This window comes from Acartia tonsa, chromosome 3, assembly GCF_053477335.1.
Source record: "Acartia tonsa isolate MP-2025a chromosome 3, ASM5347733v1, whole genome shotgun sequence".
Taxonomy (NCBI): domain Eukaryota; kingdom Metazoa; phylum Arthropoda; class Copepoda; order Calanoida; family Acartiidae; genus Acartia; species Acartia tonsa.
The window spans coordinates 59,390,977-59,418,499 of NC_137262.1; the positions used below are offsets into that span (position 1 = coordinate 59,390,977).

At 36.4% G+C, this 27,523-nt stretch overlaps 1 long non-coding RNA gene across 1 annotated transcript; it reads left to right on the forward strand.

The window, feature by feature from the left end:
* Window positions 1–9,728: 9,728 nt before the first annotated feature.
* On the forward strand, window positions 9,729–11,990 carry LOC145314978 (uncharacterized). Its single transcript, XR_013877899.1, has 4 exons — window positions 9,729–9,806; window positions 10,075–10,143; window positions 10,908–10,962; window positions 11,799–11,990. It is a non-coding gene; the product is annotated as an uncharacterized LOC145314978 (long non-coding RNA).
* Window positions 11,991–27,523: the final 15,533 nt, after the last annotated feature.

Genomic DNA, 27,523 nt, shown 5'->3' on the forward strand with positions numbered 1-27,523 from the left:
AAGGTGGACAAATAATGGAGAGTTTAAACATCATTCTGGCTTGAAAATACTTTACTCAGGCCATATGAATGAGGATCTAGGACATAACCAAGGGGTGGCTCTTATGCTGACCAAGCAAGCAGAGCAGGCCATGATCAGTTGGCAACCCCATGGTCCAAGAATCATGGAGGCTTACTTCAAATCCTCAGATAAAAACATCAATCTGAGAATAATAGTAGCATATGCTCCTACAGAACAAGCAGATACAGAGGTCAAAAACGAATTTTATGATCAGCTTGACTCTGTATTTAAGAATGGTCCTAAAGAAAAGGACCTGACCATGCTCCTAGGAGATTTCAATGCTCAAGTGGGGAGTAATAATGAGAATTTAGAAGAAGTCATGGGCAGATATGGCCTAGGCTTAAGTAATGGCAAGGAAAATGACAATGGTGATAGACTTGTAAGTTTTTGTACTGAAAACAAACTTGTCATTGGTGGAACCATCTTTAAACACAAGAAGATTCATACTGCCACCTGGAGATCACCAGATCAAAGAACCTTTAATCAGATAGATCACATCTGTATATCTAGACGTTTTAAAGGTTCTCTCCTTGATGTCAGGGTTAAAAGAGGACCTGATGTTAATTCAGACCATTATCTTCTATCTTCTAAAGTTCGGCTTAGATTTAAAAAGCAGGACACAAAGCCTAACCCCAGGAAAAAGTATAATTTAACAACCCTTCAAAACTCTGAAAAGCTACAAGAGTTTAAGCTCACTCTAAAGAACAGATTTGAGTTGTTGACTCTTCAAGAGGATGATGGAGTTGAAGATATTTGGCAAGGTATCAAAAAAGTTTATAATGATACTAGCCAAGAAAAATTAGGTTTCAAAAAGGCTAACCAAAAGCCGTGGATCACTCAAAGATCCATTGATCTTATGGATGAAAGAAGAGAGGTAAGACAAAAGACACTCTCTAGAAACTCTCCAGAAGATAAAGACCTGTATAAGATGCTCAGCAGGGAAATCCAAAGAAGTGTCAGAATTGACAAAAAAGAACACTTGGAAAACCTTGCTATGCAAGCAGAAAATGCTGCGAATCAAAATAGAATGAAAGATGTCTATGAGATTACTAAGAGCATTGCAGGTAAAGTACACAAATCAGGATCACACATCAGGGACAAGGATGGTTCACTCCTTAAAACTGATGAAGATATTCTAAATAGATGGGCAGAGCACTTCACTGAACTGCTGAATCTTCCAGTTCCAGAGGAAGAAACTGAGATTCCACCCTCAGATGCACTTGACATTGACTATCGAGCGCCAAATCTATTGGAAATCAAGGAGGCCATTAAAAGTTTGAAAAATAACAAGGCCGCTGGACCTGATAACATCCCAGCTGAGGTCATAAAAGCAGACCTAGATACATCTGCTGAGGCATTCCTACCTCTGATCACAAAGATATGGAATGATGAGTTATGCCCAGAGGACTGGAAGAATGGACATATCTCAATACTAGCCAAAAAAGGAGACTTGACCCAATGTGGAAACTACAGAGGGATAATGCTCCTTTCAGTACCTGGCCGTATCCTTAGTAAGATTCTTCTTAATAGAATAAAGAAGAAGGTTAATGAAAAGCTAAGACCTAATCAGGCTGGATTTAGACCAAACCGTTCCACTATTGATCAGATAACCTCTCTAAGAATCATCATAGAGCAATCCAAGGAATGGAACTCTGAGCTTTTTGTAAACTTCATTGACTACAAAAAAGCATTTGATTCTTTAGACAGAAGATCTCTCTGGAAAATCTGCCGACACTATGGTATTCCAGAAAAGATAATCAATATCATTAAAGCTATCTATCATAAAGGAGGTGGAAATGTAATGTATAAAGGTAAACTATCAACCTTTTTTGAGATAGTAACAGGCGTCAGACAAGGATGCCTTCTTTCACCCTTCCTTTTCCTCCTTGCCATTGACTGGATCATGAAGAACTGTGAAAGTAATGATGGCATTCGCTGGGAGCTATTTGGCAATCCCAAATATTTAGGAGATCTGGACTTTGCTGATGATATCGCTTTGTTAACAAGCAATAGAAGTCAAATGCAAAGAAGGACTAACAGGATAGCTGAAACCTCCAAGAAAATTGGACTAGAAATAAATGTTCCTAAAACCAAAATACCTAGATTAAATGCAAATTCCCAAGAACCAATTACTATTGGAGACCAAATTCTTGAGGATGTAGATTGTTTTGAGTATCTTGGAAGTAAAATTGATGAAGCTGGAGGCACTTTAACAGATGTTAAAGCTAGAATTAACAAATCTAGGACAGCCTTTGCCAGCCTGAACAAAATTTGGAATTCCAACAACATCTCCATAAAGACCAAGTTAAGACTGTTCAAGTCAAATGTTCTCTCTGTTTTGCTGTATGGGGCTGAAACTTGGTTCCTAAACACAGCAGTGGTCTCCAAGCTACAGACATATGTCAATAAATGTCTAAGGAGAATCCACAAGATCTTTTGGCCAAATAAGATCACAAATGCTGAGCTTCTAGAGCGCAGTGATATGTCAGACATTAAACTGACAATAAAACAGAGAAAATGGAGATGGCTGGGGCACACTCTAAGGAAAGGGCATGATGATATAACCAATCAAGCCTTGACTTGGAACCCCCACGTAGGAAAGAGGAAACCAGGTAGACCAAAAACAACCTGGAGGAGGGAATTCTTAAGTGAACTGAAAGAAAAGAAAATTCCATCTTTCAGCAATGCCTCAAAACGTGCCCAAAAAAAGGAAGATTGGAGAACCATTGTGCATGGCCTACGTTCTGCCGAGAACTAAAAGGCAATGATGATGATGAACATCTGTACACCACCACTCTCTGCTTCTTCATACAAGGTGCTGCTTCTGTTATTACTTGGGCCTACTGTGTTGAGTACAGTGAACATAAAACACATGCAAGGTCACAGACCCCTGGTCCCTGAGATGCCCTTGTCTGGAAGGATGACTGAATGTCCGTTGCACAGCTCCTGTACAGTTGGTGCTCAACGCACGAGAAATGGAGATACTGGACTGGGGATTGTTGAACCTGTATGTGTCCTCCCTGGAGTGTTGAACGATGCGGCTGAGCCCAATGAGAAGGTGACAAGCTTCAGAGACTTAGTGGCCCGCCCCAATATGGGCACTACCACCAGAACTGAGACTCCAAAGGAGCCCAGCCCTAGGGCCAGTACCACCTGTGTCTGGGGTGGAAAGGTCCTCCCTGGCGCTGGCCTCACCAACCTGGAGGATGGGGAGCTGTCCCAGGGGAATAGGCTCTTCACCCAGATGCCCGACGTGTACCTGGGGGTGGGGGAGCCGCCACCCAAGCCTCCCTGGGAGCCCCCAGGCATGGAACGACTGGGGACCGGCCTCAGGATGGAGAATGGTGACCTGCTGCAGTGGAAGGCCTTACCCAGCAAGGAGGGAGCAGGGTTGACCAGCAGCAGTGAGGCTGTTCCCCCACACTCCAAGACCAGATGCCTCTACTCTGTTGAACCACTGCACATGACCCAGCCAAGTCCCCCCATGCTGCTGAAGATGGAGGCCCACCAGGATGCAGAGCTCCAGCTAGGGAAGTCAATAAGAAGGCCACCCCCTGCCAAAACCAGAATCACCGCAGGGGCTCCCCACCAGCGGCTGACAGAGCCTGGCAGGGACGCAATACCAGCTGGCAACTCTGGCCTAACTCAGGTAGCTACCAACAGCCCGCTGGCAGTTCAGAACCCAGTTCAGGCTACCATCAGTATGGCATCCTCTGGGCCTTGCCAGTTCAACTGTGGGTACCTTTCCACACACTGGCCACAGATACCCCCCAGGGATCATAGCCCACCTTCCGACTGGCACCATCAACGGCCTTTGCTACCAACTACCTGGAGTAACTGGAGGCAGGATCCCTCATGTGGAGAAGCACCTGCAGAAGCTAAGGCCGAGGCTGGCCTCGCCACCCAGGAGAGGAGAGCCGATATTGTATGGAAGGGACCAGTGTGTATGGGGAGAAGGCTGAATGTAACCAAGGAGCCACCACAAGCAGCCCAGCACTGCCTGACCCCTAGTAGGGGAGACCCTGCTTGTCAGCTGGTGCCCCAACTGGAGGATGAGAGACCTGGCAGGTTGACACACCCTGTGGAAGCCGGACTGATGGGACCCAGCTGGACGAAGGAGCGCTGCTTCTTCAACGGCCACACAGCTGCCAAGTGTAGAACCGGTTGGGACCAGGCAGTGAAGAAACACCAGGCAGCCCAACAACCTGCATACAACCAGTCTGACACCCAGGTCTACCTGGAGGGAGATGCCCAGCCGTCACCCCAACCAGCTGCCGCCGCTGGGGCTGCGGCTACCCAGGAGTCTGTGTCTCAGGTTGGGACCATAGTGGCCAGGATCAACGTGCTGGGAGGAGCAGCTGAACCCAACCGGGTTGGCCTAGGCTTCAGCCTCAACCACATGGGACCGGAGTTCGTGCAGCCAACCAACATTGCGGAGCCAGAAGTCCTGTGGCCTCTGCCGTTCGGCCTCAACATGATGGTAACCGTCAGACCGCGTCCTCCGAAGGAGGAGGTAACCCCTGTCACCCCCAGCGAGAGCCGAGGGGCGCTACCCAGCGCCACTGGGACGGTGTACGGGGAGGCCCTGGCGGCCGCCGAGCGGGAGAGGCAAGAGGCGCTAGCCAGCGAGTCTGAGTCGATGTATGGGACGCCAACCGGCGTCGCCACCTGGGAAGAACGAGAGGTGCTTCCCTGCACCACCAAGCTGATGTCTGGGGCGACAACCGTCGACGCCACCTGTGAAGACTGGGGGGTGCTATCCAGCGCCCCACGCTGGTGCCTGGGGCGACAACCGTCGCCGCCACCGAGAGACCTGGACCCCTGTGAAGACTGGGGGGTGCTATCCAGCGCCCCCACGCTGGTGCCTGGGGCGACAACCATCGCCGCCACCGAGAGACCTGGACCCCGGAACGAGCACGCAGCCCCAGAGGAAGGGGTGACACCCGTCACCCCCAGTCAGCCAGAGCCCCCAGCCAGCAGGGAGAGTCCAGCTGTCCCTCACCCTCAACTGCGTCCAGCTGTCTACCCCCCTCAACCAAGTCAGGGTAATTGTATTGCATTGGTGTACCAGGAAGTTTGTGCTGGGTCAAACTTGCCTGCGCCTCCTGCATCTGCCCCAGGAACCAGGATATCAGCCATTACCAGCCAACCTGAAGGAGCTTTGGCCGCTGCCTGGGGAGTAGCTCAACTAGATGCATCAAGTGCCGAGCCTAACCATAGAAGTAGAGGATCCCCAACAATTATGCCTACCCAAGATGGAGACGATGTGCCTGGACACCTTCATGCTAGGGGAGGAAATCCGGGGCCTTGTGCCTCCGGTCCACCAGCAGCAGTGGCCGTGGATTGGCCTGTCCCCCAGCCAATTAGAGTGGAGCCAACCTTGCAGATCCAAGACAGCCTCCGGCACAGGGGATGGACTGTTACCTTCCCCTACCCTGCAGGTCTGACTGCCATGCACCACCCTGCCAATGTCCAGGATGAGCCTGAGGGAGGCAACGTTCCTACAGTATGGCAACCACCACCTGCCCGCGTTGACAGAGACCCTGGAAGCAGAATGAACCTGACCAACCCCGAGGGCGAAGAAGCTGTGCCTGCAGCCAGTAACCAGCCTGCCAGCAGCAAGGTGACCAACAAGATGGAGACCACCAGCCCAGTAGAGAAACCTGGAGAGAGGTATACCATGCGGTTGTTGGTCCAAGCCCCCTCATGTGCTGTGCCACCCCTGGAGGTTGCCAGGGTGGCCTCAGAAGTACACATCCAACGGCCAGAACATCCAGCAGAACCAGCTACTCCAGCAGATATAGCAGATCCTGTTCGACCTGGGGAAGGCTGGAGTCTACCACCGTTCAGCAGCTGGTGTCCTGGCGGACCCATTCCACAAGGAAAACAAACTGAAGGCCTCAACCACTGTCGGAAGTCTGGCGGTGCAGACAACCCCTCCCAGCCTTCCGAGGGGAGAGTTGTGGTATTCGGCAACTCTGGGCCATGCGGAAACCAAGATATTATAGTGATGCTACGCACCCAGCTAATTCTGTTATTCTACAATTGTAAAGCCACCTGCAAATATGTGAGATAACGGTATTGATTTCATCTCTCAGTTGTCCTGCAAGTGGAGGGAGGGGTGTGACCCCTCCCTCTCCCTTCTTAAGCACTGGAACCTTCCCCTTCAACCACCAAGTTATCAGCACCACCTCAGCCCTGAGGATAAAGGTTCTAAGCCTTCCTTCACCCGATAGATTCACCACCCACACAGACTGTTGTTGTCATAGTAATCATCAAACCTTCCCTTTTAGTACCCAGACCTACTACTCAACCCCTCTATTCTTATCTACCTATTGTGCTGTTCCATGGGCTATCCTGCCTCCCCCGGACAGGGATAGCCATCTACCTAACCATTGCAACTATCTATGTTTTACTTGTATGATTTACCTTTAACTATCTCTATTCCTAATCCATATGTATTTATATTATGTTGTACATCTTTAGTAAACCTTAGACCCTGAATAAAGGAACATCTGAATAGACTCTGTTTGTTATTTAGTGCTTGCTAGAGAAGCGTAGCTTCTCTATAATATATGTGTCCACGTCTGTTCGCACTGCCGTAGTCAATTGAACTTGGGTGTCCGCCATTTAACCTAGGCGGATACCACAGAAACAACAGATTTATCAATAATAGATAGACATTCTGATAGATAGATAAAGACTAATAGCAAACTATTTTTCATTTTTCTGATCAATAATTTTATTAAATCCTTCTTTAAATAAGGATAAATAGATAGATAGACAGACATATGAATAGCTAGACTGACAGACTAAAAGTAGCTGAATATACGAGTTATTAGACATAATCATTAATATATAGATTAATACAGACAATTTTTTATTAAGACAGTCATAAGTGAAAGGCAAAGAATTTGTTGTTCTTCTGATCAATTGATTCATTAAATCCTTCTTTAAATAGGGATAGATAGATAGACAGACAGATAGATAAATAGATAGATAGACAATTTATTAAATAGATAAGAACAACAGATTTATCAATAACAGATAGACATGCTGATAAATAGATAAAGACTAATAACAAACTATTTTTCATTTTTCTCATCAATAATTTCATTAAATCCTTCTTTAAATACATACAGACATATGAATATAGCTAGACTGACAGACTAAAAGTAGCTGAATATACGAGTTATTACATATATTCATTAGTATAAAGACAGTCATAAGTGTTATTCTCCTGATCAATTGATTCATTAAATCCTTCTTTAAATAAGGATAGATAGATATATAGATAGAAATACAGATAGATAGATAGACAAACAATTTTTATTCTATTGATGAATTCATTACTCTCCCCTCCTGATAGAGACTTGGAAAAAATAGTTTTCAACTCTCCGACAAATTTAGCTAATTCCCTGTTGACTTTAATTTGTAACCAACTTATTTTCTCTTTTAAATAGAATTTGGATGTCTGTCTAACATCGTTCCTAACTTATTACCATAGAAAGATAATACTTTCAGAAAAAAAGTTATCCAATCAAAAGGTTGGTATCTCTAGGACGTAATTATGCACTTGACAAAATGGGATTAGAAGATGAACACGATCTCCCTTTCGCTGGCTTTCAATCATATAAGGATCTGTTAATAAATCTTGATTGGTTCCACAAAACAACAATGTTTAAAATTATCCCATGGTGATTTTAATATAATCATACAAAAGTGGAATTTTTGTTCTTTATAATTGGGGTTTACTTAAATATATAGTCTATCCCAGAGATCTAAAGGGATAAGACAATGGCCGATAATTTGATGTACATCCCAAATGATTATACACAAAATTACTCCTAATGTAGATTAAATTTTGTAGTTAAACCATTAGTTAAAGGAACCAACCAATCATAATTCAATGAAATGTTAATATAAAACGTTGGGGACTAGTGTAATTTCAGCCTAATGATCCTTATCTCCCTGGTTTTATCCCTTTAGATCCCTTTCAGAGGTTATCCAAGTTAGAATAAGAATGGGAAACTATTTTCAACTTTTGTGTCTACAATTTTAAATAGTTAATGATGACTTGTGGAAAAAAAACTGTTGGTACTTGTCTTACAATCAAGATAATAAAAAGGAAATATTTTGCATTTTTAGAAATAATGATTGGATTGTTTACATTTTTTTTATCAACGAAGTTAAATTAGGCTTACAATTCTATAATTAGTAGGTGATCAGCCAGCCCAGGTATAAAAAAAAACAGGGCACAATAGGTGATAGTAAAGTACGAATAACTTCTTATAGGTCCCTAGAAGTTTTATAACCATTTTGGAGGAGGATACAACAACCCTCTCAAAGGTAATCGCCCCTAGAAAGAAATGATCGACGGCACAAAAAGATCTGTTCTTTCTTTAAGAATCAATTTAAATATTTGGGGGGGGGGGATCCCCCTCAAGTGCTCCTAAGGGCCTCTAGGGCTTAGCCGCTAGTTATTCATACAACAGTAACTTTAGGATTTTTTGGTTTGTCAGTCAAGATCTCGGTAACTATAGGTCGTGTCACTTTGTAGCATACTTTTCATTAAAATATAGAGCTCTTAGACGCTAAGGTCGAAGCTACTAGCACAAGTTGTTTGGTACAATTTGCTATATTCAATCAAGTTATTACACCATTTGAATTTTAAGTAGATTTTCAAGTTTATTCTCGTAGATGACGACATATAAAAAATACACCACATTTGGTGTATTTTTGTTACCCATAAAAATGATAATAGTTATTTCCAGTATGGCTTTAAAACAGATTAATATCCGCGGGTTTAGAAGCGGCTCTCTGTCATACTGAAAAATCATGTATTGCAACGCATATAAGACAATTTCCACGAATAGAGAATAAAACTAATGTCGGGGCTAACAAAAATGGTTCTCATATCTGCGGAAAGCTGTTTATAAAATGATGCGATAATATTTATTTATTTCATCGTATTATAAACTGTTTTCCGCGGATATAGAATGCACCAGTTTTTTAGCCCGTGCTTTAGGCACCTCGGGGATGAAAAAAAAGGGTTTTAATCTTATGATTGTACATTTTTATATTCGTAATAAGCGGTTTATAATACGATGCTACTAGACATCGTTTTTTCATATGGAGGAGAACCAGTTCCTATCCACCGGATTCGAATGAATATGAAAAATAACTATTATATAATTTTATATTGCATATCTGCTAATTAGCAAGCATATTTAGAACAGCCTGTTTCAGTTTGCAAATTTACTTATAATATCAAATTTGGAAAAATCACTAAACCTCGACTCCCCTCTATTTTATTTTTTTCTTACAATTTCTAAAAGCAATTGTGTCTTTTCTTATGGGGGGAAACTGTAAGCTATGAATATAAATTTGGTATTTTAAAATCGTCAAATTGATTTTAAACTTAGGATATAGATTTTTAAAGATAGATAAAATCTAGAAACTCATTAGAATGTTAGTATGTCCATTTTAACTATCCTATTATATAAAGTAGTAAGCGTTTTTTGTCTGTCCCGAAGGATCTCGCTAACTGCTGAACCGATATTGTTCTCCTTTACAGTGAAGCTTCTTATAGGTCCTGGGAAGGTTTTTTGTATAACTGTTGTTTTCTTGCCAATAGTTTCTTTAACATTTTAATTTGATAATTATTTAGGATTTCGCTCTGGTTTATCAAAAAAAACGTCTCCAATCCACAGTTAAATTCAAAACCTTACTCGGGCTTATTTAAGGTAATTATCATTAACAATTATTGTAAATAGTTTTGTTTTCAAGTAAAAGATTTTGTGTATCTAAATTTGGTTATGTCTATGTGAATTAAATGTAAATAACTCGTCTCTAATTGAATTTCAACAAGAAAAATAATTCCAGACACTCTGATAAAACTTTTTGGCACTATCAAACAAATTACCTACCCTCTAGAGCACTGAAAATTGAAAAAAAAGAGATTTGGGAGAGGTTTATTATTTACTAGTAAATATATTAGAGGCATATTTTTAGATGTTTTCGACTGTAGTGGCACTAGTTATACTGTAGAATAAGAGTTATTTCAACAATGGTCCATATCAGGTAATAGATAACTACAGGTTTTAAAAAGCAATGCTTTTCTATAATTAGGGTCAGTCCGTCGGTTCGTAAAGGTTTCAAATTTAGCAATTCTATCATCATGAATAAAAACTCAGTACTTGCATTAATAAGTTGTGACAAGTTTTGATGTTACTTTGCTTTAATGTATGTTGTCATCCTTGTTTGAATAACAAATATGCTTTATTTCTTTAGCATATTTGTTATTGAAGTTAATATTTGCCACCGTTTAACTGGCATTGACTACTAAAAGCCAAGCTTTTCTATAATTAGGGTCGGTCCGTCCGTCAGTCCGTAATGGATAGCTTTTTAGAATTGGGCATTTTAGAATTGTCCTATCAATGTCAAACTTTCCATGATGATTCCTGTAGTAGTTAGGTACGATTTAGAAAGCATAGCAACTCTATAATCGTTACTAGAATGTTTTTAAACATGTTATTTTTTAACAGCAATTCCTATTAAAATAAGGTACAATATTTAGAGCGAAGCATCTCCATAATCAAGTCCTAAAAATGTCAGTATGTCCTTAAACAGAATTCTGTATTTACGTAAAATTTTGTTAAAACTTATATATACATATTTTGTTCGTCTGTCATACCGTTTCAGAGCTTCGCTTTTATGGATGCTGTCATCCTTGTTTATCAATAAAATTACATGTTTACAAATATTTCATTCTATAATAATAATAATCCATATTTTAGATTTATCGTATCATCAAGATTTTATAGATTAATAGTAAAATTGTTCAGGAAAAGGGAGCAGAAAAGAAGAAGATTTATGAAAACAGAAAGATGGCAGAATAGGGTAGGTAATTATTATCTTTTCTATAACTAGTGTCGTTCCGTCCGTACGTGCGTCCGTAATTTTTTCTCTAACAGTTAGCTTTTTTTGTTAATCTATACAAGTTAGAATTGTCCTATCAATCTCCAATGTTTTATGATGATTCCTATAGTAGTTAGGTACGATTTGGTAAGCGTAGTAATTCTCTAATCGTTACCAGAATGTTCGCACATCCATTTAAAACATTGATTTTTAACTTTTTCCAACAACAAATTTTTATGTGATAAAATTTTGCGATTTATCTGATTTTTGTAATATTGATTCCTAGGACAACAAAGTACCATGTTATAAGTTGAGCATCTCTATAATTAAGTCCTCAAAGTATGTTCTTACATATTAACCTGTAATTATGCAGTTTTTCGATACATTTACATTCTGATTATTGAGTTCTGACACTCTACAAGTGTTTATGTTCATTTGACCTACCGTTTCAAAGCTTCGCTTTTATGGATGTTGTCATCCAACTTTTACGGGCAGACGGCATATGATAGATTAACTTTATTAACTCCAAGTATTTTTCTTCTTTTAGGTTTGGTCCTTCAATAAACCATATCGCTCTTATTACTTTTATCTAATCTAATATATCCCCCCCCCCCAAAGAAAAAAAACTACATAAAAGGGGAATAGTCCATTTAACACTCCTACAGGGGTGATTCGTTGTATTTTGAAAATGGCTTTTGATAGGTTATTTTAGGTTAAGTTAACTGTAAAAATACGAAGCAACGCCCCTTAAGGGGCATTGCCACGAAAGGGACTATACCCCATAAAAGTAGATATTGAATTTAATTTGTATGTTTCAGGTGCTGAGGGCAGTTAGTTTAGCCACTGATATTACTATGTATGAAAATTGGCTGCCATTTTTGGACCATCCATGGCAATTGAATGACTGGTCACTTTCTGCTAATCCGAGGTTGAGGCCAAGAAGAGATCCTATAGCGTTGAAGCTGGTGATGAAGCTATTTAATTTCTTCCTTATTTTTTTTGTTAAATGAAAATATAAATAAAAGTTATTTTAAAAATATTTTTTTTTTACTTCCTATTACCACTTTAAAATGTATCCTTTCTCCCAATTTTATCCCATGCCCATCAAGGCCTTCATTATGCACTTCCATTCTACCCCCTCCCCTACCTTTTCACCCCTTCCATTATCCTATTTAACCCCCTTTTCCTCCCTCCTTTTCACTCCCCCCACCCTCTTTTCACTCCCCCCGTCCCCTTTTTGCTCCCTTCCACCCCCTTTTTGCTTCCTCCCACCCACTTTTTGCTTCCTCCCACCCACTTTTTGCTTCCTCCCACCCCCTTTTCACTCCCTCCCACCCCCTTCTTACTTCCTCATATTACCCCTTTTCACTCCCTTCTGCCCTCTTTTCCTTCCTACCACCCCCTTTTCACTCCCCTCACCCCCTTTCTAGCATCACCTTTTTACACCTCTCCATTTTTAAATCTCACCCTTATTAATCATCCCCCCTTTCTATCCCTAAACCTCCTCCCCATGATAGAGTTTAACTTAAAGTCAAGAAAATAAAACATTATGATAACCCGTTTTACCCCATCCCTTATCCTCTACCCCACTTTTGCTTTCATTACAAAATTATTCCATCCTAACTTAACAACGCTACTCAATACTGTGGCTCACCAAATTTACACATAAGGTGACGTTAACATGGGAAATACATATAATTAATTATGAAAATAATATATCCAAGTGCGTCTGTCGATAAAAAGAGAAAGACACAATAAATCATTTAGCTCTTTATTTTTAATTTTTTAAGTTTAAAAATATTGTACCCGGCTATTCCTTGGCCGATTTAGGCTTTTAATCATATCCTGGCCGAGACAAATTTAGACCGTTGACAGTCAACGGTCTAAATTTGACTAACGGTTGACTAATCAAAAATCGGTTCAGTTAGAGGGATACCCAACGTCTCAATTTATTGCTACCAAAAGTCTTATAACTACGTTGCAATTATATAAAAACCCATAAATTGAGTTTAATCAAAGGAGTATACTACATATTTCAATCACGCCCCCATCCCGTGATACAGCGGGGCATTAATTTGTCATCGACCCCTCCCCATCCACAAAAACTCTCCCCCAATATTACTGTCCTTCCTTCCCCTCCATCCCTTTACCCCAATATGTTTCAGGGGGAAAAAAATAAGAAAAAGTTTTTTTTACCTATTATTATCAATATTTTGAAATTTTCTTTAAAAAAGTAAAATAGTTTTCATAAAGTTTGTAAATGGTATTTAACCCTGTTTCATGGAGTTGACATAATTACATGATAAATTATTATTTCAGACATTTATAATTTGAGCTTGATCCAGAATTATTATGGCAAAACCTAACTTTAGACACATCTAACAAAAATTAGCTCTAGGGGGAATATTTTAATTCATTTGTCTAAATGACTTACTCGTATACTAGTTTCTGAACCTTTTCCACACTTTAGAAACATAAGTACATATGGAATTAGTATGGCTAATGTCTTATTTTAGTGTGGAGAAGCTTCAGAATTAATTTTCTAAAGTACCAGGGTAAGCACACACAGGGTTAGAAATTTAATAAAAAAACTAACCCCCTTATTCTTAAATTTAAAAAAGGGGGGGGGGGAGGGTGGTCATGCTTGATTAGGACTATGAGGGAAAGAGCCAAAAATTATATTTCTGATCATAAAAATAATTATAATTCAGAGAGAGCGGGGACAATGGGCTGTTTATTACACTAGTCCCCAAAGTTTTATAATAATGTCTTCTTATTCGTTAGCTTAACAACTTTGAAACCTTTTACTGAATTTTGATTGGTTGGTGTATTAAGTTTAATGAAGTGTCTTATCCCTTTGGATCCCTGATTAGAATTATCTTTCTCGTATTAATTCGAATCCGGTGGATAAGAACCGGTTCTCATCCATACGAAAAAACTATTCTAGCATCGTATTATATCCAGATTTCTACGAATATAAAAATGTACAATCATAAGATTAAAACCAGTTTTTTAGCCCGAGCCTTCGGCATCTCGGGGCTAAAAAAATGGTTTTAATCTTATAATTGTACATTTTATATCCGCGGAAAGCCGTTTATAATACGACGCGAGAAATAACTATTATTTGTATTTTTGTAACTCCAAATTTAAATATTGGAACACAGTTAAAAAAAGTACAGAAACTTTTGTGTATCCCAAATCTTCTTTGAAGAATTCCATAAGGAACAAAATAAATTGAATTTCTAATCAATCTGAATCCTTTTACAACTTAGTATGTGAAAACAACAGATTCTATTTCAAATACATTTTGTTTTTAGTGGCAATTGTACTCTTTTTTAAATCGACATTTTCCTTTTATTTTCAGAATATATCATCTCTTGTGTTTTTTTATCATGAAAGTATCCAGTTGTGTGTCTGTCTGTCTGTCAAAAGAAACCCGCTATATAAAGTTTTATAACTAAAATCAAAATTAGAAATGGAGAAGCGTTGAAGTGTCATGTACGCCTTCACAAAAATACGTCCAAAACCATCAATTTTTAGGTGTTTCCTTTCCTACTTCTCCTCTCATTCCTCCTTTTTAGACGTTTCTATATGACGTCACACATGACACTTTCCATGGCTTCAAAATGTAGTGTGTTACCCCCCCCCCCCCTTCTATTTCAAGTGTCCTTTAATGCCTCTAGGGGCAAAAACGCAAGTGATTAAGTAAAGAAATTTTTCTTTTATTTCATATGGGGTTAATGCACTTAATAAGTATATAATCCCAGGGAGGGGTTGGCGACAATGGGCAATAAATTATTCCTTCCCAAAGATTATTATCTCGTTTTATCATTCGTAAACTCAATGAAATTTATTGGGTTGTACAAATTACCAGCGTCCAAACTTAAGCATCAACAATTTTAATCAATATAAGGGATAATTTTGTCTATCATAATTAGGGGTCACATAAATTTATCGTGTATTGTCCCATCCCTGATTGAGCCCTATCTATTCTATCTATCTTGGCAAAATATTATTTTATTCACAAGCTTTGAGAATAGATTTTGAATGAATAGATATTAAAAGCGAGGCTTTTCTGTAATTAGGGTCGTTACGTTAGTCCGTCCGTCAGTCCGTAACGGTTAGCTCTTTTCGTTCATTTGGCATGTTAGAATTTGCAAGGTGATTCCTGTAGTAGTTAGGTAGAATTTAGAAAGCAAAGCAACTCTATAATCGTTACCAGAACGTCCGTACGTTCATTTTGCACATGTTGGTTTTTTAGTAGCGAAGCTACTCTATAATTCACTTTGTCCGTCCGTCCGTCCGTCAGTCAGTCAGTCCGTCAGTCAGTCCGTCAGTCAGTCCGTAACGCTATGGGGGAAATGGGATTTACTCAGCTCCTATAAAAGATAGAATGCTGAAATTTTTTGACAACATTCCCATTATTAAGGAGCACAATTGACTATAAAACATCATTTGCGGTCGGACCGATTTTTAGCAGGTTTTAGGCTATTTTTATATTTTTCACATTTTTCTCCATATCTTCAGTGTTTATGGTCCGATTTTCAAAATTTTTTCAGTTACAGATATCAAAATTAAATTTCCTGTCGTTTAAAGAAACAATCATGAAGGCCAGACTGCCTTTTTAGCAGGTTTTAGGCTATTTTTATATTTTTCACATTTTTCTCCATATCTTCAGTGTATGGTCCGATTTTCAAAATTTTTTCAGTTATAGATATCAAAATTAAATTTCCCTTCTTTTAAAGAAGACAACCATGACGGCCAGACTGCCTTTTCAGCAGGTTTTAGGCTGTTTTTTTTATATTTTTAACATTTTTCTCCATATCTTCAGTGTTTATAGTCCGATTTTCAAAATTTTTTCAGTTGTAGATATCAAAATTAAATTTCCCGTCTTTAAAGGAAATAACCATGACGGCCAGACTGCCTTTTTGGCAGGTTTTAGGCTATTTATAAATATATTTAACACTTTTTTCCATATCTTCAGTGTATATGGTCCGATTTTCCAAATTTTTAAAGTTTTTAAGGATTTAAAAATTAAATTTTTTGTCGTTTTTTGAAAACAACCATGGCGGCCAGACTGCCTTTTATCAGGTTTTTGGCTATTTTTATATGTTTTACATATTTCCCAAGATCTTTGTTTATTTTGATCCAATTTTCAAACTTTTATGGGATATCAGTATAAAAATAATTTTTCCCATTGTTATGAGCATCTTTAATATAATTTACTTTGACCATCGTCATCATACAAAATAAAACAAGGTTTTATATTTATTTTATCCAATAAATCTATTCTTGATTTTAATAAAAACCTTTTAAATCTACCTGTACATATTCCCATCTACGATTTTTTGTGCTTCGCTACTTATGGATGTTGTCATCCTTGTTACTTTTTTTAACAGCAATTTTTTTATGTGATTTAATTATTCAATTAATCTGATTATTAGCATACTAATTCCTAGGACAACAAAGTACAATGTTTTAAGCAGATCATCTTTACTATCAACTCCTATAAATGTAAGTATGTCCTTAAACATTATCCTTTATTTAAGCAGTTTTTCAACAAATTTCTTTTATTCATTTTTATTATGATTATTCAGTTCTGACACTCCACAAGTGTTAATGTTCGTTTGTCCTACCATTTCAGAGCTTTTATGGATGTTGTCATCCTTGTTCAATTTTGAATGAAGGATGAATTTAATGGGGGATAGAAACATTACACTGTCTGGGCTTTACAAAATACAGGGATCTTAAGGGATAAGACAATGAACTTTAATTTGATGCACACTCCCTGTCATGATAAACAAAATTATCCCTTTTATTAATATCATTGGTATATACTTTACACTATAAAGTCTTGATGTTCCTTTATACAGGTGTATTAAGATGGATTAATCTCTATTTAGAATCTGTAATATATATGTATACTTAAAACAAGAATGACAAGGATATCTTACAAATAGGTTAATATGTAGATGTATTATTATTTGGAAGTTATTCCAGATTTTCATGTTCTCTAATTAAGTGAAATATTCAGTGAGCTAAAACAACGATACCCACCATCCATCCCCTATATCTCATCTCCTCCCGTCCTGCAGGATGAACGAACTGACTAATTGTTCAGTAATAAAAAACAAGAGTGGGAGAACTAAAGAAAGAGATGAAACAATGTGATCGAAAATCACAAAACCTTTTATTATTTAAATATCTTTTGAAGAATGAGCAACAGACCATCAGACCAAGTAAATAAATATGTGCAAAACGGAAACACTGAATAGCAGCCAAGAAAATCATATTTTCATAAGAGCCCTATGGATTAACTGACTGACCGATAGGCACAAAGAATTATATAGTAGCTTTGCTAATAAGAATATATATTATATACTTACATATATATACTTTTATTAATCTTTGAATAGATTTTGTTCATTTATCAAAGTATATGAAAAGGGTTTAGGTAAGTTTATGATTCTCTGAGATATAAGGATTGGTAGTAAAAAGAAACATTAAACTTTTCAGAGAAAGCCCAATCTGTCCCGATTTTGTATCACTTTTGAAAAGTGCGATTCCTGTGACGTCATATAAAAAGGGAAGGGGGGAAGAAAATCTCTTCCCTTTTCTCCCATCTCTTTTGAAGAGATTTTCTTCCCCCCTTCCCTTTTTCTTTCCCGAAACGTATATGACGTAACTGGAATCACACTTTTCAAAGTGATACAAAATTGGGACAGATTGGGTTTTCTCAACTTTCCAATTTTAAAATTGCTTTCAAGCCCTGATGACAAACTGGTTTGAATCTTATAATTTTTCATTTCAACATCCACGGGTGGCTGTCTATAATACGATGATATAGATATTACTATAACAATTGTATACACTTATATTTCATTTAACTATCTATGGATCACTGATGATTCATATTTCGCAAATTTTATTTTACGGATTTACGTTCGTTACGTATTTAACCAAATGTTTCAGAGGTGTGCGATCGAAGTTCATTTATTCTCTCCCTTTACGTCCATCCCCTCCCTCCCCCTCCACCACCCCCACTTATTTTTATATATTTTGATACTAGCAATAGTTATTTTTCGTAACGTATTTCATAACGTAACATTTTTGAGTGGATATTAAAATGAACAAGGATGACAACATCCATAAAAGCGAAGCACTGAAACGGTAGGACAAACGGACATTAACACTTGTATTGTGTCATAACTGAATAATCATAATATAAATGTATAAGAATCAAAGCAAAATTGTAAGTAAATTTGTTGAAAAACTGCTTGATTCAGAATAATGTTTATGGACATACTTACATTTTTAGGACTTGATTATAGAGTTGCTTCGCTTATTAAATTATACTTTGTTGTCCCAGGAATTAATATACCAAAAATCAGATCAATCGGATGATTAGATCACATAAAAATTTGTTGTTAAAAAAGTAAAAAATCAACATGTTTAAAATGGACGTACGGACATTTTGGTGATGATTATAGAGTTGCTACGCTTTCTAAATCGTACCTAACTACTAAAGGAATCACCATGCAAAATTTAAAATCGATAGGACAATTCTAACATGCCAAAATTAACAAAAAAAGCTATCCGTTACGGACGTACGGACGGACGGACGGACGGACGGACGGACGGACGGACGTACGGACGGACCGACCCTAATTATAGAAAAGCTTCGCTTTTAAAAATTATAAGATTTGTAGCACCTAGAGCCGAAGGCTAGGGCTACAAAATCTAGTATTAATTTTACGATTTTTATTATGTTATTCGTAGAAAATTGACTGTAATACGATACTATACATGATTTTTAGGTATGGCTGAGAACTGGTTTCAATCCAGCGGATATGAATCGGTTTCGAAGCCATACTGGAAAAACAATTTTATTAATGAGAGCAACTTTTGGCAAAGACAAAGAAAAATGAGCGGTGTTGATTCTCTATCTTATTTATACAGGTGTTTATACAGAAAAACCAAGTTTAATTTTTCAAATTAAAGCACAGTGCCGATGTCAGGAGGTTAGGTTTAAAACACAAAAAGAACTTGAGCTTTGGTACTTAAGGTTAAGGAATATTCAATTACTTTTCAATATTAAAAATAAAAAAATATTATTACAGTTATTATTCATGAAATATTTTTAAAACACGGATGACATTAACAACATCTATAAGTAGCAAAATAATAAAAAAAAATCTATGAACATATATTAATTAATTACATATTATCTTTTCAAAATAAATAACAGTCAATGAAAATCACCATATTGTTTCAGACTGACTGACGGACAAAGTAAATTATGGAACTAATTTATCTCTAAGGGGTACTCCAAGGCTCTATGAAAGCTATTCCAATATGGCTTCGAAACAATTTTCCACCATATTTAAATAAAAATCATAACATTGATAACAGTTTTGTTATCACGTGCATTTTGGCCCCTAGTTTTAATTTTGTCCTGGGTTTGAATTTAATCACCAAATATAAACAAAAGTTGGACGTACAATTGAGTATTACTGACCATCTAGGCGAATAAATCTAAAAATTCTTTATTTTGTAAGAACACTACAAGGAAAAACTAATTTCTCTTTTGGTAAAATAGATGGTTTGCAATTAAAACAACACAAGATATAATCAGAGAAAAGGGATAAATAATCTGAAAAAGGTTATTTAGTGCATCGTATTATTATATAGACGGCTTTCCGTGGATATTAAAATGAAACCTTTTTTAGCCCCTATTATTTTTATTTTAGTTTTCTTGGAAAATTGTCTGTAACACAAAGCTATACATGATTTTTCAGTATAGCTAAGAACCGGTTTTAAAATTAATTGGTTTTTGAAGCCATACTGAAAAAAATATTATATTTTGGAAGCCAAATAATAATCCAAATGTTAAAGATTTGAATCTTTTCAAAATTCATGCAATTCCGTACAAAATATATTTAAATTCTTCTTTGTTTATAACAATTAAAACTTTATATTGCAGCCGTAATTTGAGAACAAATTATATTCAATCTTCCAAATAGTTTTCTTTTTAAGACTAAGGAACTATCCCTAAGTATAATATATTAGATAAGATTAAACATTAGATTAGATTTCTTGGATAAAAAAAAGTAATATAGACTTTCGTGTTAATAAAAACATATTTTGAGGATATCTTCTAAAATTAAATTAAATATCTTCTAAATTGAATGCAAAGAGTTTTCTGAAAGACTAAATTTTGTGCATATACACGTGAATAAATAAATTAGTGATAGTTACCAATCGCATCGTATTATAGACAGCTTTCCGAAGTTATAAAAATGAAAATTATAACCAGTTGTTTTAGTCCCAAGGGGGCTGAAGGCTAGGTCTCACAAAACTGGTTTAAATTTTATGATTTTTAATTTAGCATTCATGGAAAATATGATGCATTACATGATTTTTCAGTATGTCTGGTTATGATTCAGCAGATATTAATCGGTTTGGGATCTTGGGTATAAAGTAATGTTTATACCCAATGATGACAAAAAAAATACCCCTTCTGCCAGTTGAACGAATTAATCAAGTTTTCATAAAAGTATCCAAAGTTTTTAGCCAGTAATTCAAAAACTTTGGGTGACATAATAATTTACAAACCAATGTTCCCTCCCTTCTTGGGACACCATAAAAAAAAAATTATTAAACTCAGCATTAGCAATGCTCTGTAACAAAGAATCATTGTTTCAAATATTCAAATTATACTACATAAAAAAAATAAATGATTAATATTCAGTTAAAAATTTTAGTAGCGGTGCTACCTAATAGTTTGAAAACTAACGGCCAGCGGACAAACGGTCACTAAACGATAGTTCATAACTTTGACTGCATCTTATTTTAGCTAAGTAGCATATTGTTAACATGAAGAAAAAAAGTTATAATTAAAATATTTCATTCTGTGATTTTTTTTTTAAATCTGCAAAAAACTGAAAATTTATGACACAATAAGTTATCTATTATTTTTTTAATATTTTCAAACTATTTTTTTAAATACACTAATTATAAGACATGAAGATATATTTCGATTTTCAGTCATTTTCAAATAATTTTGTGTAAAAAAATATAGGTATACTGAGACATAGATAACAAAGATATTTAACATAAATTTATAAAAATGGTCACAAATTATTTTGAATCTTAACAGAAAGTAAAAATGAAAACTGGAGAAGTTTTTAAAAAAGATTAGGTTATAACTTTTAAAACAATTTGAAACATAATAAATGGGTATATTTTTTTAGGTGTTCCTATTAAATCAAAATTGATAATAATTATTCATAATTTTATGTTCAGTATATAAATGTTTTTCTAAATTAAAAAATATAAAAATACTTACATTTTTTTGCGGCATTCCTACGTTCATAGAATTTCTAGAGAATGATTTACATAATAACAGTTTCTTGTAGGTGGCCAAAAAAATGACGGTTAAACCATAAAAAAAATATTTTTAAATAACAAGCATGAAAATATCTACAATAACAAATCTTAACAAAGAACAAAAGGGGAAAACGAAAAATTATAGAATTAGAAAGAATTCTAAGTATCATGGCTTAAACCTTTAGAATTTAAGAAATAACATTCTTATTCGTCTTATTATTCACCACAAATACAAAACTAAAACATCAAAATTTCTGATAATAGTTCGTTTTAGATAATGCCAAATATTTATACAATGCTTTTTATAGATAGAACGTTTCCCATAAGCAAAGCAGATCTATCCGTTAGGCCCTTCAAACAGACAGACAAACATACGCACACACACTAATTTATAAATTCCTTGCCGCTACGCCCCCTAGAGGTCTATAGGGGCACTTTGGGGGAAGGGTTAAATTCAGTTTTTTTTAAATTTTGGGGGGAGTGGAGTATTTTCTTTTTTGAGAAGGGGTTGGGGGTGACCCATCTTCCAAAAAAATAGCTTAAAACCATCACAGGACCAGTAGGTATATTCCCTGAAGAGTAGAGCTCAATCGGTTCAGTGGTTACTGTCATCTTAAGCTTCAGACAGACAGACATTTTTCTACGTTGTATTATAGATACCATAAACATCTTTCTAACTAAACAATTTTGAAAGCATATAATATCACTAGCGGCTTCGCCCCTAGCCTCTAGGGGCTTTGCCCCAAGAGATGACAACAACAAAAATTCAAAAAAAAAATAAGAAGAACTAAAGAAATCGTCTACAAAAGAAATTTTCTACAAAAGAAATCTTCTACAAAAGAAATTTTTCTACAAAAGAAATCTTCTACAAAAGAATTCTTCTACAAAAAAAAAAAAAAAAAATGGGGGGGGATTTTTTTGTTTTTGGGGGGGTTGGGGGTGTCCCACCCCCCAAGAAAATAGCTCAAAACCACCACAGGACCAATAGAAATATACCCTGAAGAGTAGAATCCAATCGGTTCAGTGGTTACCAAGATCTTAAGCTTCAGACGGACGGACGGACAGACAGACAGACATCGTACTACTTTGTATTATTGATAAATAGACTTTATAGTTTATAATTGATGGGGTATTTATAAGGTTGTATATAAACTGAAATGGATGTTAATTAAATGTGTGGTACCTCTGGGCAGTATACAAGAGGCCTGGCACGTGTTGGCATGTTATGGCGGGGAGGGAGGGGACATTGGGCTGTTTATTACACTAGTCCCCAAAGTTTATATTAACTATTTTCTTATTCGTTGGCTTAACAACTTTGGGGACTTTCTTTGAGTTTTGATTTTTGTTTCATTAATTTGAGTATCCAAACGTTTCAACCACCAATTGTAATCTACAGAAGTAGTAATTTTGTGTATCATTATTGGGAATACACAACAATTTATCGGCCATTGTCTTATCCTTTTAGATCCCTGATGTTATGGGCCTTGCTGCAGCATTATGGGGATTTTCCACGAATGATTCCACGAAACCATTGTTACAATTTCGTTTTTAAAATGGGTTGGTAAGAATTTTTAAAAATTTATTAGGACTCTATGGAAAGAAGGTTGTAGCCTAAAACCACTCTAAAGCCAGCTGCTTATATTCTAGTTTTTGTACTATGTATAACTTAGGAGTGGGGTAGGACAGAGGGGAATTATAAAACCACTTAAGTACCTTTATAGCACTTCCCAAAAATCACAAATAGATCATAAGTTTTAAAGGGTTTTTGCTTCAGTAAAAAAAATAACCTTTTTTAACATTTGAATAATTTATTACTTAATCGAATCATGACAAATGCTTAAAACACACATTAAAGAGGTTTGAGTTAGGATTTTTATAATTTATTTTATATAAAAAAAACGATCTAGTATTAAAACCCTCTTCCATAACAGCTTCCCTTTGCCGCACCTAGTGCAAATTTCACCAGAAAAAAAAATCGCGCGAATTCCAAAATGAAAAATCTTCTAGATAGGACTTCTCATTGTTTATGATTAATATCTCCTACGGCCATATTTTAACAAGGACATATATGTCCATAAAAGACTAATAGTTTGGAAAATATTAGTCAATAGTAAATGTTATTTTTCAAATTATAGCAATATTCTAGAGCAAATCATTATTATTTTAAAAACTTATACTAAAGTAATAGGATATATGTTTGGGTTTGAAATATTTCTCCTTTAAAGTAAAGCTTCTTATAGGTCCTGGGAAATTTTTTGTCTATTTAGGGGAGGGTAACTCCAACCTCCCAAAATAAATCTCCACTAGAAAAAAAATATCCCTACCAAAAAAACTAACACAATAACCCCCAAGAGGTCTCCAGTTATTCTAGTTCTAGTTATAAAAGTAATAGGATGTCTATCTGTCTATCTGCTATGTACATATATGTCTGTTAGTACCAAAGTATCTTGCTAATCGATGAATCGATATGGTTCTCATTTACAATGTAGCCTCTCATAGGTCCTGAGAAGGTTTATAACTATTTCGGGGAGGGTAACTCCACCCTCGAAAGGTAAATCACCCATAGAAAAAGTAACGCTAACAAAAAAAATTCACCCACTCCCTCCTTTAAAGTAACCAATGAGGCCTCTAGGGGCGAAGACTTCAGTTCTAAAATCTAAACATGGTCAGCAATGATTAATATAATGTTAATTACAACCATATACAGGGTGGGGCACATAAATCCGGACTTTTTTAAAACGGCCATAGCGTCAGAACTACTTGACCAATCAGGACGTTTAACACCACTATAAAAAGCTTAGGTAATGACCTTTCAGCACAAAAAAATATTTGGACGATTGGGGACATATACTTCGAGCTGGCCGCGAATATGTTCAACAAGGCAGATTCGAAATGCGCGCGGTGGTTTAATCTTGATTCTCGACTAGGTCCCACTTAATCTGACCTCAGCCCATCTGTAGGTGAGGTACGGTTATAAGACTTGCTGGAGATACTCTTAGATACATAAGTAAGACACTAGAAAAGACTAGAGCTCTCTATCTGAAATTGCTTGGCCGTAGTACTCCAGCAAAGTAAAACGTGGCAGATTTTGAGATGTCAAAAAAGTAAAAAATCGTGAAAAATTGTTAAAATTTCTCGGTTCTCGATTTCAGCGGCCCATATGGAACTTCAAAACTCATTTAAGACTATAGATTGCGTTGACAACCGTAACTGAATTGTCATGCCATTTCCAAAAAGGTAAAGAACGTCGTTCTAGCTCAACTGTGGTCCAAATAAGAGCCTCCGTGTCTAAGGGTAGCTTGAAAGTTGGGTTAATTTGGATCCTGCGGTTACTCACGATCCTAAGGAAATGTGGCCTCCCAGCAGCCTGATCTTAATTCAACGGACTTTTGGACCTGGTGCTACTTTTAAGCATGCAACAATAGATGTGCCCATATCACAAAGACCTCCCTCATAGCCACTTTCAAGGAGAACTTCAACAGCTTAGAAAGGTAAATTTTGACCTGGGCATGCTGGCGGTTGAGGAGGCGGGTAGAGGCGGTGAATGAGACTGGTGGCCATTTTTTTTAATAATCTAATAGTCATATACCTATTCTGCCTCCCAGTTTTTAAAATTCAATAAAATCTTTAAAATTGACGATTTTATGTTCATTTGTTTAAAAATTTGAAAAAGTCCGGATTTATGTGCCCCACCCTGTATTATGTTAGCTCGTGTGTAGCCTGATAAATGTGTAAGATTAGTCCATGGATAAGCGGCGGCAGAGACTTTTACATGCTTAGAGGTGGGTGGACATACAAAATTGCTAAAAAGTTGCGCAGCAATATGAAGATGTATGTTACAGAAGATTTATTTTATTATGATAAAACAGTTATTGATTAAGTCTAAATAAATTGAAACAAATCATATATTTGTACTTGTAAAATCCGCCAATTAACAAAATAAAAGCCTTGGTTTTCTCTGATGAAATTCAGACGTACAAAAACGCACAAGTTATAGAGTAGCTATTCTGCATAAAACATAGAATAGGTTCTTTAATCATCATATCTTTCAAATTACTAGTAAGTAATTTAAAATAACCCAGACAATTCAAAAAGAAAATATCTATAAATCCTATTTTACTTAGTAAGATATATTTATTTTACTCGTAAGATCTTCTTAGTGCGTGGACTTTTTTGCTTTTTTAATATACTAGCGGCTACGCCCCCTAGAGGCCTCTAGGGGCACTTGAGGAGGAAAGAGTCGAATTTAATAATTCAATTTCTTATTTTAGATTTTAATAGAAAAAGTTTAAAAAAATTTACGTTTGACGTTTATTTTTCGTTGAACTCTCTTTCTAAAATTGAGAAATTTTTTAAAAGTTTAATTTCTCTAGGGATGGTGGTGGTACCCTCCCCCCAAATAGTTATAAACCTTCCCGGTACATATGAGAATCTACCCTGTTAAGGAGAACCCGATCGGTTCAGCGGTTAGCGAGATCCTTCGTTACAAACATACAAACACACAGACAAACATCCTGTTACTTTATTATAAGGATTACAAAAGATTGTTTTAGGCTATTTTTCTCTAAAACAAAAACTTGGAATGAAATCGTTTAAAGGGGCGTTATGAATAGTATTTTGTAAAGGTTATTGAATATTGAATACACATGAAGATTGTTTTTTTTCAAACCTTTATTAAATTTACAATTTTTCCTAAAGAAAGTAAAATTAAAATTATTAGCGGATACGCCCCCTAAAAGCCTTTAGAGGCGCTTGAGGATTGAGGATTTAATGTTTTTGTGGGGAGGAGCGGATCTTTTTCTGGCGATTTCTCTTTAGAGGCTGGTGGTACCCTCCCCAAAAATATTTATAAACCATCCCAGAACATATGAAAAGCTATCCTGTAAAACAAGATCCTTCAGTACAGACAGACATACATACATCCTGTTACTTAAATATAAGAATAATTAGCTGTGGTATGTTTTGATTACAAATTATACTCGCATGTAAAAACACTGTTTATAAATTCATATATAAAATATATATAGGTATGGCTATGCTAGACTTGCTGGCACCAAAAGAGGCCTATGCCCCCCCCCCTCCCCTCACTATGCTAGGACAGGCCTATCCCCCCCCCCCTATGCTAAGACAGGCCTATGTCTCTCCCCCCACCTTCTGTTGTAAATTTAAAAGCTTAAAACTTTGTATAGGCCCTTTATCCTTAATGCTTTTTGTGAAAGATTACTTTCTTAAACGTAGAAAGTCAATTGTCAAAAATAAATCCAAATTAATAATTATTATTCATATTGGCTGATTTGATTTTCTAAAGGATCACAAATTTTGAAGAAAATAGAAGAGATAAATAGGTATAATTGCATTGAAGGAAAGATAAATAATATCTTTTTGATTTAAGGTCATTTATAAATTTGTTTTAATTCCTATTCCAATTTTTAAATGGTATATATTTGTTTTAGACTTGATGGACATTAAAATCAAACCAGAAAAAGCTTTAATCAAAAGCATAATTCAAGATAATTAGGAATTCAAGGAATTACAAACTTTTATTCCATTATAATTTGTAAAAAAGTTATTTTTAAAATGTTTACAGGTTTATTGGCACGCCTAACAAATCAACTCTCAACTACAACAACGCCTACTTTCCACTGAAAACCCCCAAAAATTCCCCTTCCCTCCCTCTAAAAACCATCCAACCGTTTGCTTGACCACTATATGCACCCCCCTGCGCCCTTCTGCACCCCCCAGGTGGTAAAGCCTATGCGCGCAACCCAAAAACTTCTCCCCTTTGTTAGGCCTGAGTTTTTTTACAATGCTTGGGGATAAACTGTGATATCTAGAAAATCAAGTTTACATGGACATTTGGGGGCTGGGTATCAGCTCACTTTTTGGTATTTTACGCGCGTTAAAATCACCAAAAAGTCTCTGCACTGTCACTGCAACTTTTTCTTTAAAAGTTTATTTTCGTGCTTTTAAATTTGGTAAGATTTGCTGAAACTGTAATACACGTTTTATTGGAAATTTCCATTTAATTATAAATTTTAAAAGTTCCATTTTAAGGCTGAAAATAACCATACTATATGTTTTAATTAGTCTAAAGAAGTTTGTTTAGAAACTAATACTCCAAAAAGAATCATGTCTATCATTCCGTTAAACTGTC